Source organism: Phacochoerus africanus, chromosome 7 (assembly GCF_016906955.1).
Source record: "Phacochoerus africanus isolate WHEZ1 chromosome 7, ROS_Pafr_v1, whole genome shotgun sequence".
Lineage (NCBI taxonomy): Eukaryota > Metazoa > Chordata > Mammalia > Artiodactyla > Suidae > Phacochoerus > Phacochoerus africanus.
The window spans coordinates 65,508,082-65,515,482 of NC_062550.1; positions in this window are offsets into that span (position 1 = coordinate 65,508,082).

The following is a 7,401-nucleotide window of genomic DNA, read 5'->3' on the forward strand; positions in this document are numbered from 1 at the left end:
CTGTGGGACCTTGGGCAAGTTACTACATCTCTCTGTTGGTTCAGTTTCATCCTGTATAAAATGGGATAATAATGATAATGTTACTTCATACACTTATAGAAATTAAACATGCTATTGTATATGAAATGCATATAACAATCCTGATATAACAAATATTTTGTAAGTGTTAACTAAGGTTGTCTTGATTTCCACTCAATTTTAACAATGACTTTTACCTACAGTTTGCTGGATAGTTAATGTCCCTCTGCTTCTCATGTGAATTGTTACCATGTCCATGTTTAAGGTTTCCTAGCATTCTGGTTCTTGAATATTTCCACTTGCTATCCCGGCCATCTCTTCTCCCAATCATGCCAGCCTTCACCTGCATGAACAGGTTTGCCCATTAACATGACTTTTCCCCCCCACTGCTTTTTCCTGCCGTGTGATTGCCATCATCTCTTTGCCCTCCAGCTTCCTAACAGGCTTGAACAAAATAGAATTCTGTTAATGACCTTCTTGTTACTTTTCTTTCTTAGAAAGACTACTGCCACTTCCCCTGCCCCCACCCCTCCCTGCTACGGGGTTATTCCCTGGAGAAAGAGAACTTCTTGTTTATCCTAATGGAAGTGATTCTGCCTTGTGGCAGCTTTCACTCTGGGCTCCGTCCCTATCAAACCATCTAGGGAGGGAATCATGAGAGAGGAAAGAGGATTCAAGAGGGAAGGCTGAGGAAGGTCCACCATGGAAGGGCTGGTTGCTGAGGTAGAGGGGAATGATCAACCCTGCACGATCTGGGGATTCCATTAGGCTTGTGAATCATTAGCTTGTATCCAGGTCGTTAAGGACGTGGAGTGGAACCAATGGAGGGTAGTGTACACAGGCTTTTTCACCTGTGCTTCAGGGAACTGTTATACAATAGCTGTTACAAGTGGGACTCAAGAAGTACTTATTTCTAGTTCCTTTGATTAGTTTCCTTTTGACCTTGCCTGGGTCACGTGACCCACGGTAGATTCCCTTCCTCTCTCAGTGAAACAGAGGCTAGGACTATTATTATTCTGAGGCCCCAAGAGTGAACTATGAAGAGCTGAGCATTCAATTGGACCAAAGCCATGGCAAAAACAGATGATATGGCAAGAGAAACCAGTTCTATCTTGCAACTACTGGAAGCTCCACTAGGAAGACATAAAAGATAGCGTCTATATTTTATGAACCAAGACTGCAGCCTAAGTATTGAGTGACAACCTCAGGGGCACTGGAAGTCAGTGACAGGATGAGATTTAGGAAATTTAATTTTAGGAATTATTAGCTTTATGTATCGTGTAACACAGTGCCACAAATTATGTAAGCATCCATGTAGAACAGTGCACATTTATTATCTCACAGTATCTGTGGGTCAGGAGTGGGGGCACTGCTTAGTTGGGTCCTCTGCTTAGGGTCTCACAAGGCTGCGATCAAGGTGTCTGCTGGGTTGTATTCTCATCTAAAGGCTTAATTGGGGAACAATTTACTTCTTAACTCTCCTAGGCAGAATCGATTCATCTGTGGCCGTAGGATTCGGGTAAGCTTGCTTCTTTAAATAGAGAGAGGAAGAGAGAGAGGGAGCAAGAGGGAGGGAAGAAACTTCAGTGAGACAGGCACTCACCTTACCTGACTGCATATGTACAATTACATACATTACATCACCTTTGTTGCACTGCAAGCCATGGAGCCCAGCCACACTCCAAAGGCGGAGATCACACAGCAGGGATAATGAAAACCACTTAAGATCTGTCAAAAGGTTGTCCATCTGTCTGCCACATAAAGATTGTAGAAATTATCCCTGTGGATATTTTCAAAACAGGAGAAACCCAAAAGTCCCTCAGTGAATGAATGGATAAACAAATGGGGTATAGATAGACAGTGGAATATTATTCAGCCCTAAAAGGATGGAAATTCTGACACATACTACCACATGGATGAACCTTAAAGACATTATGATAAGTGAAATAAGTCAGACACAAAAGGACAGCTATCATATGCTTCCACTTGTATGCAGTATCCAGAGTAGGCAAATTCATAGAGGCAGAAAATAGAATGGCGATTTCCAGTAACTGGGAGGAGGAGGGCATGAGGCATTGAATAAGTCAGCAATTCCAAGGAATTTAAACCAATAGAATTTGTATATATAAAGAAAAAAATTATTATAGGAAAATGAATAATGGAATGATGGAGGCTGGCAAGTCCAATTCTGCAGTGTGGGCTGGCAGGATGAAGACCTAGGAGAGTCAAGTTCAGTCTCAGTCCAAAGGCTGTCTCCTGGAGAATTTTTTTCTTTTTGGAGGAAGGACAGTCTTGTTCTATTTAGGTCTTCTACTGACTGAAGGTCCACTCCCATTATGAAGAGAAATCTTCTTTACTCTACTGATTAAACGGTCAATCTCATCCAAAAACACCCCTGCAGAAACACTCAGAAGAATGTCTGACCAAATGTCTGGGCACCTTGTAACCCAATCAAATTGACACAGAAAATCACCCATCACAAGAGTTATGGTTTAATGGATACAGAGATTCAGTTGGTGAAGATGAAACAGTTCTGAAGATGGATATGGTGATGGTTGCACAACAATGTGAATGTGCTTAATGCCATGAAACTGTGCACCTAAAAATGGCTAAAGCAGTAAAAATTTTTTTTTTAAATTTTCTTTTTATAGCTGCATCTATGGCATATTCAAGTTCCTGGGCTAAGGGTTGAATCAGAGCTGCAGCTAAGGCCTGTGCTCCAGTCTCAGCAACACCAGACCTGAGCCATGTCTGAGACCTACACCACAGCTTGCTGCAACACCAGATCCTTAACCCACTTAGCAAAGTCAGGGATCCAACCTGTATCCTCACAGACATTGTGTTGGGTTCTTAACCCATTGAGCCACAACAGGAACTACAAAAATTTTTATGTTATGTAAGTTTTATCCCAATAAGAAAAGAAAGGAACCCACTTGTTTCTGACAGGCTTGAATAGCCAAAGGCAAAAAATGGCCTTGTTGAGAAGCTGGATCACCCAGAAGATGGTAAGTGATGTAGTTTTCATACTCACTGTATTGTAGCCTCTCTATGTGAGCTTCTGGTTGGAGAGACATCAGGAAGAGATCTGATGGTGACCTTGGTGTGGCTATCCTCCACCCGACACTGTGTTTGAAGTCTTCTATGAAGTGGATATTCTTTGATTTGGTGACTTGAAATGCCTCTCACTGAATCCTTCGAGAGAGATTCATACTACATTTACAATATTATCAGAAGAAGCCATCCATGTCTTTTATTATCTGGTATAATTGAAAGAACAGTAAACTGAGTTTTTATCTAGCATCAGATAGAAAAAAGATATTCAGGAAGCCACTGAACTTTGGAGGGGCTTTAGTTCCTCTTTCTCATAATGAAAGAATTGAGACAGAGTTTTCTTTTCCTTTTGGTTTTAAAACCCAGTTTATGCTGGTGATGTTTTCATAGTTAAGAACCTCAAGTGTTAGTTTTCTACTGTTTGCAGAATACTACACATTATGTGGGATGCCAGTTTGGTATGAAAGAATATTTCCTTGATAAGAGGGATCTATGCTTACTTTTAATGGGCTTATACTTTAGTTGGAGAGATGGAATAACATTAATGGAATTGAAAATCAATACAGTGCACTGTTAGAATATATATAATGAGAGGAAAAAAATTATGATGGCAATCTGATCTGCAGATGTTGAGAGAATTTTTTTAAAAATTACATCACTATTTACAATAGACAAGACATGGAAGCAACCTAAATGTCCATTGACAGAAGAATGAATAAAGAAAATGTGGTACATATATACAATGGAATATTACTCAGCCATAAAAAAGAGTGAAAAAAATGCCATTTGGAGCAAAATGGAGGGACCTAGCGATTATCATAGAGAATGAAGTAAGTCAGAGAAAGATAAATATATGATATCATTTATATGTGGATTCTAATAAAATATTACATAGAAGAACTTATTTAAAAGACAGAAATAAACCCACAGATTTTGAAACCAAGCTTATGATTATCACAGGTGAAGTCCTTGAGGGGAGGGAGGAATTAGGAGGGCAGGGATAATAAATACACACTACTGTATAAAACAGATGATTAATGAGAACCTGCTGTATAGCACAGGAATATTTACCCAATAGTTTCTAATAACCTATATGGGAAAAAAAAGGGTATATTTAAATGTATGACTGATTTAGTTTGCTGTACTCCTGAAACTAATACAACATAAATCAACTATACTCCAGTAAAATTAAATTAAAAAAAAATGAATTGTTTTTGAAGGGAGCACAAGATTCATAGAGCTCATCACAAGGTCCTCCAACAGCTTACAGAGTTTACTATGAGTGTTGACCTAACAGATAATGGATGACTATGCTTTCCTGGGTCTCATGAGTAAAGTGTAGAGATCAGAATATGAGAGATCAAGTCAAGCTTAGATCTTCTTTAAGGAATGTAGTTTTGGTTCTGTGTGTTTCTTTGGGTATATTAACCATATTTTCACATGCCTCCTTCAGGGACACTTCTTCCCAGGACAACCCATAAAAGGTTACTAGGATATGATGAGCTCACAAGAAGTATGTGTTACGTCCATTTCATCAAAATCATACCTTTATGTCTCATCTTAACCCACCAGAATATTTATGGCATCTGAAATAGCTGTGTCACTGTGGGAAATGATAAGATGCCCTTTAATTGTGGTGCATTTCAGTTCCTATTAATTCATTATCAAAATAATTTCCTGAGATTCTCTTTATGTGGACGTCACCATGGTGAATGCAACATTTTATCTAATCTTGCTTCCTGCCCTCACTTTCCAGGGGCTTGAGTGATAGAGGTAAGTAACATTGGTTTATTTGATTGACTAGGATATATTTGCTACATGCTGAGATTTCTTTTGTGAACTGTGTGGTAGAGTAGAATTTAACATGACAGATAAACTACTTTCAATTTGGTCTCAGATATTCTATGCAGAGACTAAACCAAGATGAAATAGAAAAGATGAATGGACCAATCACAAGAACTGAAATTGAAACTGTGATTAAAAAACTTCCAGCAAACAAAAGTCCAGGACCAGATGGCTTCACAGGTGAATTCTATCAAACATTTAGAGAAGAGCTAACACCTCTCCTTCTGAAACTATTTCAAAAAATTGCAGAGGTAGGGATACTTGCAAACTCATTCTATGAGGCCACCATCACCCTGGTACCAAAACCAGACAAAGATACCACAAAAAAAGAAAACTACAGGCCAATTTCACTGATGAACATCGATGCAAAAATCCTCAACAAAATACTAGCAAACCACATCCAACAATACATTAAAAGTATTGTACATCATGATCAAGTGGGATTTATCCCAGGGATGCAAGGGTTCTTCAATATCTGCAAATCCATCAGTGTGATACACCGCATTAACAAACTGAAGAATAAAAACCATATGATCCTTCCTCTCAACAGATGTTGAAAAAGCCTTTGACAAAATCCAACACCCATTTCTGATAAAAACCCTTCAGAAAGTGGGCATAGCGGGAACCTGCCTCAACATGATAAAGGCCATATACGACAAACCCACAGCGAACATCATTCTCAATGGTGAAAAGCTGAATGAATTCCCACAAGGATGTCTGCTCTCGCCACTACTATTCAACATAGTTCTGGAAGTCCTAGCCACAGCAATCAGAGAAGTAAAAGAAATAAAAGGAATCCAAATTGGAAAGGAAGAAGTAAAACTACCCCTATTTGCAGATGACATGATACTATACCTAGAGAATCCTAAAGACTCTACCAGAAAACTGTTAGAGCTCATCCACGAATTTGGCAAAGTCGCAGGATACAAAATCAATAGATAGAAATCGACAGCATTTCTATATACTAACAATGAAAGAGCAGAAAAGGAAATTAGGGAAGCAATCCCATTTACCATCGCATTCAAAAGAATAAAATACCTAGGAGTAAACCTACCTAAAGAGACAAAAGACCTGTACTCTGAAAACTATAAGACACTGATGAAAGAAATCAAAGATGCCACAAATAGATGGAAAGATATATTATACCATGCTCATGGATTGGAAGAGTTAATATTATCAAAATAACTATACCACCTAAGGCAATCTACAGATTCAATGCAATCCCTATCAAATTACCAAGGACATTTTTCACAGAACTTGAAAAAATATTTTAAAGTTTGTTTGGAAGCACAAAAGACCCAGAATAGCCAATGACATCCTGAAAAAGAAAAATGGAGCTGGAGGAATCAGGCTCCTGGACTTCAGACTATACTACAAAGCAACAGTCATCAAAACTGCATGGTACTGGCACAAAGACAGAAATACAGATCAGTGGAACAGGATAGAAAGCCCAGAATTAAACCTACACACCTACAGCCAACTAATCCATGACAAAGGAAGCAAGAATATACAATGGAGAAAGGACTGCTTGTTCAATAAGTGGTGCTGGGAAAATTGGACAACCACATGGAAAAGAATGAAATTAGAACACTCCCTAACTTCATACACAAAAATAAACTCCAAATGGATTAAAGACCTAGATATAAGACCAGACACTATCAAACTCTTAGAGGAAAACATAGGCCAAACACTCTCTGACATAAACAATAGCAACATCTTCTCAGATCCACCTATCAGAGTATTGACAATAAAAAGAAAAATAAACAAATGGGACCTGATCAAACTTCAAAGTTTCTGCACAGCAAAGGAAACCCTAAACAACACAAGAAGACAACCCAAGAATGGGAGAAAATCTTTGCAAGTGAATCCACTGACAAGGGATTAATTTCCAAAATTTATAAACAACTTCTGTAGCTCCATACCAAAAAAAACAAACAACCCTGTCCAAAAATGGGCAGAAGATCTAAACAGACAGTTCTCCAAAGAATACATACAGATGGCCAAGAAACACATGAAAAGATGTTCAGTGTCACTCATTATTAGAGAGATGCAAATCGAAACCACTCTGAGGTACCACCTTACACCAGCCAGAATGGCCATCATCCAAAAGTCTACAAATAATAAGTGCTGGAGAGGATGTGGAGGAAAAGGAACACTAGTACACTGTTGGTGGGATTGTAAATTGGTGCAACCACTGTGGAAAGCAGTATGGAGATTCCTCAGAAAACTAAACATAGAACTACCATTGGATCCAGCAATCCCACTCCTGGGCATCTACCCAGAGAAAACCACAACTCGCAAAGACACATGTACTCCAATGTTCATTGCAGCACTATTTACAATAGCCAAGACATGGAAACAACCTAAATGTCCATCGACAGAGGAGTGGATCCAGAAGATGTGGTACATATACACAATGGAATATTACTCAGCCATTAAAAAGAATGAAATACCAGCATTTTTTTGCAACATGCAGCATTTTTTGCA